The sequence below is a fragment of the Crinia signifera genome, chromosome 3 (genome assembly GCF_055691185.1).
Source record: "Crinia signifera chromosome 3, ASM5569118v1, whole genome shotgun sequence".
NCBI lineage: Eukaryota > Metazoa > Chordata > Amphibia > Anura > Myobatrachidae > Crinia > Crinia signifera.
The window spans coordinates 285,281,301-285,295,050 of NC_139219.1; the positions used below are offsets into that span (position 1 = coordinate 285,281,301).

At 45.9% G+C, this 13,750-nt stretch overlaps 1 long non-coding RNA gene across 1 annotated transcript in view; it reads right to left on the bottom strand.

The window, feature by feature from the left end:
* The window catches only part of LOC146064629 (uncharacterized), a 46,670-nt gene that overhangs the window by 15,167 nt on the left and 17,753 nt on the right, over positions 1-13,750 (bottom strand). The window contains exon 2 of the long non-coding RNA XR_014471833.1: positions 4,591-4,687. This is a non-coding gene — a long non-coding RNA (uncharacterized LOC146064629). The remainder of the gene's footprint in view (positions 1-4,590; positions 4,688-13,750) is intronic.

Genomic DNA, 13,750 nt, shown 5'->3' on the forward strand with positions numbered 1-13,750 from the left:
GACTTGCCTGGGGCGCTCTGGTCTATGGGGTCCTTAAAGACTGCCCCCCCCCTGGACAGGTAGCACCGTGGCTTTAGAAAGCCGTGCCACAGGAGCATCTACCACCTGAACTTTTTCCCAGAGGTCTGCATGAGCCTCAGGCATGGGGTATAGACTTAAAAATCTCTTAGGCATCTGCAGCCTTTTATCGGGCGCCAACCACCCCCAGACAGCTGCTCCCACTGCAGGATCTCCAAGTTCCAGTGTCTCCCCCTCAGCTGGGGACCACTTGGAACATGCCTGTAACACACTGCTGTCCTTTCATATAGGAGCTCAGTGTGTAAGCTCCGCAGAAAATGGCCGCCGCCATCACAGAGCGCCTGTCCCCCATGATCCCCACCTATCGTGAAGCCGGTTTCAGAGCGCTCCGGAGCCCAGGCAGCTTCTTAATAGAAGCTGTAAGCGCTGCACAGGGAGACCAGACAGCGTCTCCCCTGTGCACAGTGAGCTGACAGGACGCGCTTCTGTCAGCTCCTGCTGCGCTGTCAGTGTGAGGATTCACTAGAGAGAATCCTCACACTGTGCCTACCTAGCTAGTGTAAAAGTTAATAAAATAAAAAAACTCCTAACTACTCTAATCCTTCGGCTGCTCCAGCAGCCCTTTAGAATAGCACCCACTCCAGTGGGCATCTAACACGAACTGAGGAGTCTGGGATGCAGAAGGGAGGAGCCTACCCTCCAAAAGCTTTAGGATAGGTGCCTGGCTCCTACGGACCCTCCTACGGACCCTCCTACATCCCAATGTTGAGCTGTGTCACCAGGACCATTGAAAGAGAAAATAAAATAGGAAGATACAATGTGCATTCCAAGATCATGAAAAATATGACATAATTATTACATGTATAGGGCGGGATGCGCTAAAGTGATTATGTGGTAAAAAAAGTTTTGGGGTATTTTACCGTATTTTTGTATGCACTAAAGCCCCTCCGCCGGGGCTTGCAAAACCTGGCTATACCCTATATAAGCCTATGGGTTTCTCTCTGCAGGGCTGTGTGAGGGATCCCTCCCAGCATGCCGCAGTCCAGAGCCGGAGCCGCATCACAAATGACAGCTCTTATCAGAAGAGCTGTACTAATTACTATTTGCATATGTTAGTTAGTATCAATGCGGTAGTTAGGTACAACTTGTAAGGATAGAGCTGATCACTCCAACCCCTACGGGGATAAGAATTGGGCCAACTGGTCCATGACGATTCATATTATACGACAGCGAATAACAAAGTGGACCGTGAACCGGTGATGCCCATATTCGTGAACTGATATACATGCCTAGCCACTTATTTGACTAAACTGTCCTTCAACGAATACTTTTAAATATAAACAAAACATATAACCGTTCTGAACTGGCCACCAATAAGGCTGACACAATGATTCAAACATAGAAAACCCATCCACTTAGGGCGGGAGGGTGGACAACGAATCTGAGTGAAATGAGATAGAACCTTCTAGACTAGAGATGGGTCGTTCGCGAGCGAAGCAGCTCTTTTGGACAGATCTCATAAAAGAAAGAGTGAACCGCCAATCCCAAAAAGTTGAACCGCCATTCTTTTACGTTTAGTTTAGTTTTTCATAACAATGCATTTGCCTGAGCTCAGCACTGCCACCTGTGGCAGCTGAGATGTACTAACTCTGGAGACTGAGTTTACAGTGCTGCGACTGCAAGTGAAAGAAAGAATAACAAGGCTGCTGCTGCTGCAAAGGAATTGCCATCGATGGTTGCCATCAATGGCGATTCTGCACCCAGCCATCGATCAGTGTTTTACTCGGTCATCTATGTTCTTATTTGTTCAGCTCACAGTTTAAAAAAATAATAATAATTTTAAATGTTGATTTTATGGCAATAAATTATTGTAAAACAAATTATGCTTCGTTATTTTCAAACTTTCTTCAAAGTGAGCCGTTGCCCCGTCTAAAAGATCCGGATCTTTTCACAGATTGATCACTCGATCCGATCTCTTTTTAGTGACCCGTTTTACCCATCTCTATTCTAGACATAGGCCTATATTAGATATAGAACCACTCCCCTGATATTCCATCCACCAATGAAATCGGTACTCCCCTCACACAGCGTTCCTCCCCTTAAAAGCTCAACCCCCAAATGCCAGTGTCTATGATTCCTTGTTACATGCCCATGCCGGTAAGTTTATGTTGCTCTGGATAAACTATTATTTATAGTTATCCTCTGCAATCTTTCTCTCCAATACTTAGTACATCTGCCCCTAAGGGGTTATATTTACAAAGATGTGTTTGTTTTTTGCCCATAGCACCCAATCAGATTGTACATCAAGAAGCAGCTAGATAAACATTAAGTAGAATCTGATTGGGTGATATAGGTAACATCACTTTTAACACCAGCACCAAAGTAAATATAATATGTGAATAATTATCTACCCTTGTACAGAACTTGTTAAGCTATAACGGGGCATAGACATTTCTGCCAAAAATAAAACCTGTGCCCCCTCTCTCTCTCCATTGCTGTCCTCCCTCTCCCGGTAGGGGAGCGGCTAACTTTCAAACTTTTTCAGAGCGTGCTGTATAAACTTCAGAGGACATTCTCATCGACAGACAAAAGCTGGGGAAAAACAACACAGATGTTAGGAGTAAAGAGAAAACAAAAGCAGTCAGTGTCCTGAAATCATAACAAGAGGATAATACAGGAAGAACAAAAGTAATTGTGGGGCGACTTTCTCCAGTACAAACACTCCACAGCCATATGCTGTATAAAGGCAGAGAAGGGACAGGCGCTTGCTCATCTGATGGGGTGGTATATGGTTGACCCTCAAGAAACTGTTCTCACAGATCTCCTTTGTCGGAATATAGTTGTAATGATCTCTCTAGCCTTTTCCATCACAACCAATTCATGCTTGCCCTAGGCCTGTATGTCATAAATATACTCAACAGCTGACAGGGGAAGTGAGCAATGAATACTGATTATTCCCTCTTTGGGGGGGAGCAGTATTTCATGTCGCACAATCTCAGACTCTCACAGGCTGGCCGCACGAATGCCAAGCTTTGTTTTCTGACAGAATAAAAACAAAAAACACATGAAATCTATTTCTGAATGACTTAATAAATTCATACAGAGGTGGATATTGTCCTTTTAATCAAATCTCTATGTCTTTGTCGTTGAGAAAAATCTAAAGGAGGGTTAAATATGACAGTGTGCTAAGCTGACAGATCGAATTGGCCACACATGTTCAGACGAGTTGGACAGATCTGGGTGATTAGCACTTAGGCTGAACAGCTGATTCCTCTGGGGTCCTATTATAGTGCCAATGCCGATACTCTAGAAACATAGACTGTGATGGCAGAATCTCTTGGCACATTTTCATTTATCCTTTTGGCAACTGCAACCCTATTTGTTCCTTAAGTCTTTGCAAGAATATACTTATGCCTATCCCAAACATGTACGGTACTATCCTCAACCACCTCTGCTGGGAGGCTATGCCACTTGTCCACTACCCTTTCTGTGAAGTAACTTCCCCTCAAATTCCCCCTGAACATCCGTCCCTCCAGTTACAGCATGTGTCCTTGTGTTGTAATAATTATTTTCCTTGGAAGACTGTCTCCTGGACCTTCCTAAAACCCTTAAGATACTGTGGGGCCATTTTTGGGGGGTTAATTCGATTTGCCCTATTCAATTCCCTTGCCGAGTCCTTTAAATTTCTGGCAATAAACATGTCAAAAGATCTTTTCATGGAATATGCATAAACCACGGTCATAAAGAAGGACCACCAGCGTATGTTTTTCCTAAGGAAACTACGTTCATCTGGTATGTGCAAGGGAACTCTGGTGAAGTTCTATTCTTGTATTATTGAAAGTGTTCTCACTTATGGTGTTTTAGTATGGTTTGGCTCTTGCTCTGCCGCTGAGCGTAAATCTCTTCAGAGGGTGGTATAGATGGCAAGTAGAATAATTGGGGTTGCTTTACCAAGTATCCATCAGATGTATGGAAATCGGCTCCTCTCAAAAGTGAAGAGCATTTTGAGGGATACCACTCATCCTAGTAGAGAGTTGTTCCCCTTATTGCCACCAAATAGGAGATAACCATCCATTTTGTGTAGGACCATTGGGATGGGTGCTGTTGTGTGCAGTGGGGATGAGATGATGGTATAAGTCAGGGAATGAAAAGCACAGGAACTTAGAAAAGCTCTGCACAGTGAAATGTACATCATTACGCAGTACACTGAGGAACATGGAACAAGGCAGTGGTCCCCTTCGACTAACAAAACAGTTTCATGTGTTCATTATGGATGAAGTTCCATACTATTAATTTATGACATCTTGCATTTAGAGGAAGCTCTTGCACACTCCAGTCACTGATGCCAATACAGCCCCCACAGAGAGGGAGATATTTCCCTTGCAGTTTGTGTATTACAATGAAGACTCCTGGTCATAGATGACGGTATACTGGGACACATGTGTGCCCGTCACGGGAGACACTGCAGTTTGTTTGGTTTGTCTGAGTGCAGTGTACACAGAAGTGTGCTGTCATGTGTTACTAAGTTGTGAGTGAGTCATCTCTCACAATACTGGACATCAGCTTACTTACGCCTCATCCCATTTACAGACGCTGTTCTCACGACAGGATTGCACAAGGCCGCTGTTGCTAATGATGCGCTGGTTGGTTGCTTTGTGCCTTTAGTTACCTATATAAGGACGAAACAAAATGGAATGGTACATTAAAACTCACCACACGGTCACAAAGCGCAATATAAAAACATCTAGTACTGAGGTGATTGTGCAACAGTCACAAGGATATCAATATTACATTGCTACATAATGCATTTGGGGCTCTAGGTCCCTTTGTTGTGGAACTGGGTCCCTTTGTTGTGTAACTACAAATCCCAGCATGCTGGAAGTTACAGTCGGAGCTGCTCCTGGCGATAGAATTGGCAACGGCCAGCCGCCACTATCCCTTCCGACAGAGCCCTCTGCAGCTCCCCAGACCCCCCTCCCCCCAGGTCCCCTCGATCCCTGTCCGTCTCCCTGAAGCAGAGATGGGCAGGGAAAGCGCTCCCCGCCGCCGTGTTGGCGGGGACACACGTGAGTGTGAGATGCTCGTGCGTCCCCGTCAGGTGGAGCGCCTCTCCGCCGGCAATAGCCAGGTAAGGCAATCTGGCTATTCCCAGCACTGGCTAAGAGGCGCTCCATCGGTATGAAAGGAACATGTTCACATCTGGTTATACCTGGTAGCCAATCTTTATCTGTAAGTATTTGTCACTGATAATGACCCTAATTGATAAACGTATAGAACTCTTTTTCTTTATCCTGGATCAACTTCTTAGGGGGTATTAAACTGTTTGTTGGGTGCCTTAGGAATGAGCACCTGACAGGCCATATTCCGTTGCATGAGTGCTGTGAGTGCCCCTCCTACTTTAATGTTCTGCTGACTCCATTAGATTTCATTTAAGGAAAGGATTTAAAATACAACACATTTTTTGGTCTGGCCAAAATGTGTGGGGTAGTGGTTCTGTGAGCAGCATGGGGGGGCTCAGACTCAGCAGAGAAGTGTCTCTGGAAATTATAATGTCAGTTGCCATGTTATTACAAAAAAAAAACGGAATTGTTGCATTTGCAACAAGGAAACAGGGAAAGGTTGACTGCTGGGAATTGAAAATGCAAGACACAGAGATTTGGATATATAGTCCCATTCACATTGTATAACACCAATGCACTAGTAAGCAGGCTTCTGAGAGCTTAGACCTGCATTATACATGAAATAAAAGCTTTCTTGGAAAGTAAGTCACATCGAGACAGGGGATTTATCTTGTGAGGGTTCAGTGGAATCTGTTTGCAGCGAAGCAGATGGCCTTAAATTGCTACAAACTGCGGCTGCAGGATATCACATTTGGCTGGCAGGACGGCTGGTGATATGTGTATCTGCGTAGCTGTGACACAAAAGCCTGAGTACAGAATAACCCTGCAGACCATTGCATCTCAGGCAAAATGACAGACCGACCTGAAGAAAAAAGGCCAAATCTGCGCTCCCTCAGATCAGATGTGCGGCTGAGTCTCAGATCCATCTGACAAAAAAATCCTAAACCCCCCATCCACTACGCAGACATATCTGAAGCTACAAATCTATTCAGATTTCCCTTGAACTCTCCCAGATATCTGATCTCACCCTTGCTAATTTTTCACTCTATTCACTTCAGATACATCTGACCTATGATAAACCCCTGACAGCTTCAGATCAGATGGATCTGGGAATCAGCCGCACATCTGATCTGAGGAGGCGCAGATTTGGCCTTTTTCTTCAGAAAGGTCTGTCAGATCCATCTGAATCTGATGAAAACAGGTAGCCTTAAGGCCCCCATACATTAGTCTGACTTACTTGTTCTAGGGACAAGTCGGACCTGATTTCCCCGGCAGCGCCCTGGGAGGGGTCACACACAATTAGGCACTTGATGTGCCAAGTTGTGCATATGATAAATTGCATGCGATTTATCATATGCAACTCCCGGGGAGCTGCAGGGGGAGAGACGGGTAGGGTCAGCGGACAAAGAGGCTCTCAGCCAATCACTGGCTGCCCATTCATTTGTATTGTTTTTTTTTCTTCCTTGCAGCTCCCTGCTCCTTCTACCCAGCTCTCCGTTTCCCTCGCCGGTTCACCGGCGTCCCCCGCCCGCTGCCCTTGTCTCTCTCCGGCATCCCCCACCTGTTGCCTATTTGTCTGCTGACCCTGCCTGGCTCTCCCCCTGCCCGGCTCTCTGTTCCCCTTGCAGTGTCCCCCGCATGGGAGCTGCACATAAAATTTAGCAAATCTTATGTGCAGCCGGTCCGACTGCCCGACTCTGATCCGATGCACACGGGACTGCGCATCGGGTCGGACAGGATGTCTAAACATGCGATTTGTGTCGATTTCACGGCCTGATTCATCCAAATCGGGTGAAATCGTTCCCAAATCGCATAGTGTATGGGGGCCTTTAAGGTGCCCACACACTATAAAGATCTGCGATCTTTAGATGTGCACCTAAATTAGCCGTGAAATCTTTTGTTCGTCCTGGACAAAAGATTTCAGACAAGCGCACATCTTTACCAAAGATTTCTCTTAAGATCCCATGTGCGCTCCTATGGATCTTTTTCTAAATCTTCTGATCTTTCATGCGATCGATATTGATTTTTCAGTCGATTGGTCGGAAATCGGCCAATTGCCAAAAAATTCGTTCAAGTGTGTGGACACCTTTACCACATCAGCGCAGCGTGGGGCTCCACCTGCCCGAAATAGAGAACACATATCCTTGTGTATCAATGCCGGTTTCCCTGTAGTTTGTGAGCTTGCGAGCAGGGTCCTCCTACCTCTTACTATCTGTTAATACTATTTGTTTTACAGTAGCACGGTCTCCAATTGTAAAGTGCAGCGGAATATGCAGCGCTATAAAAGAAACTGTTAATAAATAAATAATAAAATAAGGGCTGGATTGTGGAGGTGATCGCCAGTGTGCGGAAGCTCAACAATCATCATATCACAGCGGACGGATAAGCTGTAATCCTTCTGGTATTTATATCTAGCAACTACATGGACAAATCTCTGCACCTGCCGGAACTTACAGGCTATTACATTCGGCCTTTCATATGCCACCATACCTGCTCCAATGATGCGTTTGCATTGTGTGGCATAGGGGATGATTTATGTTTATGGGTCATTTAGTCAACCCAATTTAGGTCGACATGCATTGGGCGACCACTGAAGATCGACAGAGCTTAGGTCGACACCTGAAAATAGGTTGACATGGCTAAGGTTGACAGGATTGGAAGGTCGACAATGGCAAGAACGACCTGAGTTTTTTCACATATTTTTGTCCCGCGTGTCGACATTGTCGACATGGACACCATCAAAGTGTACCGAATGCCCTCTCCATGCTTGGGGCACGGTGACTTGCTGCGCTCGGCACACTGTTCTATTCTCTCTCCACACCCTAGTGGATGGTAGAGCATGAAATACCGGCTGTCGGCACATGTTGGCTCTCAAAACAAAAGTGAAAAACTCATGTCAACCTTTTGACTGTCAACATTGCAATTGTAGACCTAATGCTTGTGTCGACCTCCGACCCTGTTGAACTTAGCCATGCCGACCCAATACATGGCGATCTTAATAGGGTCGACCTTATGACCATATTCCATGATTTTTATGTTGTTAGCTGAACCTCTCGATGGATAATTGTTAAATATTCATGTAAAATCATTCCTTTTCCTGTTATATGTGGCGATAAGGGATGATAGTTTAGGGGGCCTCACTGTCCCTAATACTAGACCCCTGAAGCATTGTTAGGGGTAAGCCCTGTACACACGGGCGATGTCTCCTAGGGCGGGATGTACTAAGGGGAAAATGCAGTAAAACCCCCATTTTACCGCATTTTCCTATGTACTATTACCCGGCCGCACCGATTTCGCCGGCCAGGGTATTCGCCGCCCCCCCACCCACAACTCCACCGCCTCACCGACCCCCCCTCTCCCCCTCCTTTGGGCTTACCCTCTTACAGGTCCTCCTGAACCCCGGAAGCTAAGCCCTTCCTACCCCTAGCAACGCAGCCGGACGTCCTTCCGGCTGCAGGGGGAGGAGGAGGCGGCGCCGGGCAGGGCCGGATTTGGGCCTAGGCCCGTGAGGCACCGGCCTCAGGGCGGCACCAATTAAGGGCGGCAGGCAGGCTGACATTCTGTTAAATAGTAGCATGGCAGAGCGGGTGGGCAGCGGCGAGTGTCGAGCGCAGATATGAATTATCATATGTCGGTGGCAGCGCCGCTCGTCACCTGCCACTGCCCACCCGCCGACAGAGACACTGTGCTAATCACTGTACTAATAAGTGCCTCCCTCCCTCCGGGTACTCCGTACAGTGAGCAGTCCAGAGTGCTTAAAAAAATATTAAGGTGGGCTACAGTTAAATTTTAATGAAATATATAAATAACAATGTATATACATATATGATTACATTAAAATGGGGGGGGGGGCACAAATATGTTGTGCCTAAGGGCGGCCTGACCCCTAAATTCGCCCCTGGCGCCGGGGACAGCCTGCTTAGCTGTCCCCGGCGTGAAGGCAGCAGGGAGGAGACGGAGACCCCCCGCACACCACAGTACAGGTATCGTGGGGGGTCTCCGGAAGCTAGATCACCCGTGCACACGTAGCGATGTGTGTATGGGTGACCTGTGTTACCTGGTGTTCTGTTTAGCACAGGGCAGCGATAGGACTACATGTAGTAAAATCTAGTCCGGCAATAGTGATGCGTGAGACCGCGCATCGCCATCGCTCGGAGGTATACACACAGTTTGCTCTACTACATTGGTATTTTACTTTTCAAAGGTGGATATGGGAACCAGACATATTTATCAGACAGTATGGAAATCAGAATCTGCTTGGACATCTGGGGTATCAGCCGTGTCCGTGGTATCATAATTATGAGGGAAGCGGCTAAACAATGGGGGTCTGCAAACAACAAACAAAGAAGATCATCAAGTGTTTCTGAAGACAAAGAGACCCAGCAGTAAAATGTTTACTGATGCAAAGGGGAAAATGTATAGTCAGCTGTCTGATGGGGAAGGAGACAGCCATTTTTCATAGTGGGATTAGGATTCCAAACAACAGAGAGTGGCTGAGTGGGTAGGAATCATTGTATGCTTATCAGGTGAGATAAGGGCTCATGATGAGAAGGTGTTAGTACAGACTACAGGGGTTTCTCCTGAAGATGCCATACACATAAATAGCCTCTGTTTGTACAGTCAGGTTGCAGAGCTTTGTCTTCTTTATTGTTTTATTGTACAAAGAGTTGTGCAAACAATGTACCAATTAGCATCCATTAGTCTCCCCAGTCATGATACTATTTCAATGGATCATGTACAGTATCATGTCTTCATCTGAGCCACTGCTTTAAGGACAATGTAGTGCTTTGGTCCAGCAATCAGTTCCCGTAGGATAAAATAATGGGCTTGGCACTAAAAAATAATGTACTCCTGTCCTGCTGTTGTGCTCATGTAATGGCTCAGCTGTGGGGCAGTTACACAGGTTGTGTTACATGGGGACCGCCTGGCAGTGGCAAAGAGCGCTGTCCACCAGCCATGATAACAGACCACTAGCTAACATAGCAGTCACGGCTTAATGTGGTCCCTGAGATGTGACGGAACTCAATTCCCTCTGCCACCTAATTCCTCCCAGAACCAATCAGCTCCTGTCTGACAGTTTTCAAACACAGTCTGTGACATGGCAGGTAGGAGCTGATTGGCTGGCTGTTTATCACTCTCCATTTTATCACTTTTGAAGCTTAGAGAATCTGGTCCTGTGTATGGATCTTAAACGCAATGTGGCTGGAGCTTGACTGACAGAAAAAATCATCTGGAGATAGAGACCTGCCATTTTGTGGCTGTGTTTGGAAAAATGCAGGGGTGCTCATATGTTTTCAGGATAGGTCTGTGATGTCAGCAATGACCACTTCCACCATGTCTCAGTCACAGATTGGTGGAAGCCTCAGACCTACTTCGATAGTTCAGGAATTGCATATGGATTTGTGTGTAGATGGCAATTAGCAATCCATCTGCAATTATCTCGTAGTTTTGTAAGGGGCATTTTTTATTTTTGTCTGAGCTGCAGCTTCCGCCTTGCAGGCCATTGCAAATCCTCTGATTAGCGATCTGTGCTGAAATAGGCCCATTGCTCAGTAGCAAACCCCATATTTTTACTTGTTCTTGAAACCAGGATATCCCTCACTGGTCATTGGGTCACCACCAAGTAGGTCTACAAGCATTAGGTTGATACCACTAGGTCGACATGCAGATAGGTCTACGTGAGTTTAGGTCGACAAGACTTTAGGTCGACATGGGTTAGGTTGTCAGGGTCATTAGGTCGACATGGGTTTTTTTTACTGTTTTTTTGAGCCGACATGTGCCGACAAGTGGTATTTCATGCCCTGCCACGCGGTGGTACGTTTTAGTGTTTATGTTGACTGTGCCAACATAAGGGTAAAAAACAAAACCATGTCAACGTTTTCACTGTCAACCTTACCCAGGTCAACCTAATGACCCTATCAACATTGTCCATGTAGACCTAATGACCCTGTTGACATAACCCATGTTGACCTTCCTGCATGTCAACCTAATGGTATCGACCTTATGACTGTCTAACAACTTGCTGGTGAACAACTGATCCACACCCCCCTCACTGTCATGCACACAGTCGAAGTGATATTACAGAACACTCCTCCTATATAAGCTGCATATACCAATTAATAAAACAACAAGGTTAAGCAACGTATGATGGAGAATGCTGAGTATCGACGGTGGTAGTCATCATTGTGGCTGTGACGTAATGGCCTTTTTTTTTTTTCCCTTTAGCAGATTTACACCAGGAAGCCTGAGACCGGGTTCCAGGTGCAGTACACAAATGTGACCCCACAATGCTGGGTCTAGAAGAAGAGTGGAGCGAGATTCAGGATTCAGACAGCATAGGAGACGTGCTGGCAGGATAGACCGTGGCTGAAATTACATAGCCTGCACAAGGCGGAGGTGCTAATGCTAGAAGTGAATCAGTCGGTATCTGTCAAGGGAATCAACACGGTACCGTGCCAGCAGCAACATTATACGCGAGTCACAGGTCTCTCATCACCTCATTTTTCTGTGCTGGCCTATAATTATATAATTAGCGTGTACATTTCACACACAGCAATTGATTGTTCCCCGTCTAGGTTCGGTTATGGGTCGCCAACTGTTACTACAGTACAGCTCCATGCATGATTACAATGATAACAAAAAAGGAAAGGGAACTGTAGCAGCACATGTATGTTCCCCAGGCTTCAGTCTGAAAGGTAATGTAGGGTACACACCAGAACAATTTGGCCTCAAAACACTCGATTTAGATACAATCTCGACCAATTGTATGTAAATTGGGCATGTTTTGGGCCAGTTCGCATCCGATTCAGATCCACGGCCAGCGTGTCATTTCTCAGATCCTACCCGCTGCAGGTAGGATCTGTAAATTACCATTCAGCTGGGTACAGGTCGTGATCAGATCGGATTCAGATCGTGAGCAAATCATGTGCAGATTCTGTGCTCCAACAAATCGTGAGCCGATCGTATGATCGTTTTGCGATCTGCTCATGATCTGCATCGTTCCGGTGTGTACCCAGCATTAGTCTAAACCTACTTTTCAGGTGGCCGCTGTCTTACGAAATTTGGGGTGGGCGCTGATGCCAGGAGACGTCAGCTGCCCGCCCCAAACAGGCATCACCACGCCTGCGTTAGCAAGGGAACGGCCATCATTTTTAATGGAGACGCCCATAAAACACTGCCCGTTCCCCCACTGATGCCCCCTGCCCGCATCTATTCTGCTCCTCTTGTAGCAAACAGCTCAGCAAGTGTGAAGCCGTTTGCTATTCACGCATATCCAAGCATGCGTAAACCCTGACCATTGGGTAAGGGGCCGAATTTGGACCCAAACGAATGTGTTCTAAATAGGCCCCTGTGTTTGCAAGTCAATAAAAAAAACAAAAAACATCAGGCGGCGAGTTATTATATAGCCCCGGAGGTGCAGGAAGCATCAGTGATACTGCCCAGCCCTGGGCGCATGGCTAGTTGGCATCCAATACACCAAGTTCCGTGACTAGTTCTCAACATACACCTAGGTTGACAAGGCTACAATATTGATACATTTAAAAATTGTGACACACAGTATTTTTTTTTCTTATCTTAGACTAAAAACACCTAAAAATGTTTACAAAAATCAATCTGTCAACACTCCGAAACTAAACTTGGTGTTTCGATATTCTGATCATGTTGCTATTTTAACCTTGTCGACCAATGTTCATGTCAACACAAGGTTGTTGACCTAACTCCTGTGTCCACATCCTGACTGCCAGAACCTGCCAGCCTTCTAGTGTTGACATTCTGAATATCGACTAGCTGATCAGATCCCCAAGCCCAAAGGTTCCCATATGCGGTCCTCAGAGCACCGGTAAAGGTTTTATTACATCCATCACTGGTGACTAAATTAGTACCTCTGTCCATTTCATTTACCCATCTGTGATGGATATTTTTTAAACCTGGACTGTTAGGGAGCCTTGAGGACCGTGTTTGTAAACCTCTGCCCTAACTGTTTAATCTTACAAAAGATACACCTTAGTAAATTTCCCTCATTACCTCAAACCAACTAGTGTCTGCGTTCCACAGTATGTGGACAACACATACTGGCTTTTACTCTGCTACACCCCTTATCCTGGAGTACAGTTGTCTTTTCTGCAAGGACTACTATCGAATAAAATTACCATTTTCACAGAAACAGCCCTGTAAATAGGGGTAGTTGTATAAATGGTTTGTTAAAACAGGGCCAACAATTAATACAACACTTTGCAAAGCTGCAATATGTCACAGACAAAAAAATATGGCCTTGATTCTGGTTTCAACATGGGTAAGGTCAACATTGAAAAAGTAGATTTTTTTTTTTTACCAGAGTGTCAACACAGTCAACATAAACACTAAAACGTAGCACGGGCACGGTGCTTTGCTGCGCTCGGCACACTATTTTATTCTCCCACCACGCCCTAGTGGATAGTAGGGCATGAAATACCGCCTGTCGGCAGATGTCGGCTCAAAAAAGCAGTAAAAAAAACCATGTCGACCTAATGACCCTGTTGACCTAACCCATGTCGACCTAAATGCATGTCGACCATCATGCTGGTGACCCAATGACCATATCCCCCTCATACAAGCTGTCTGTACATATCCTG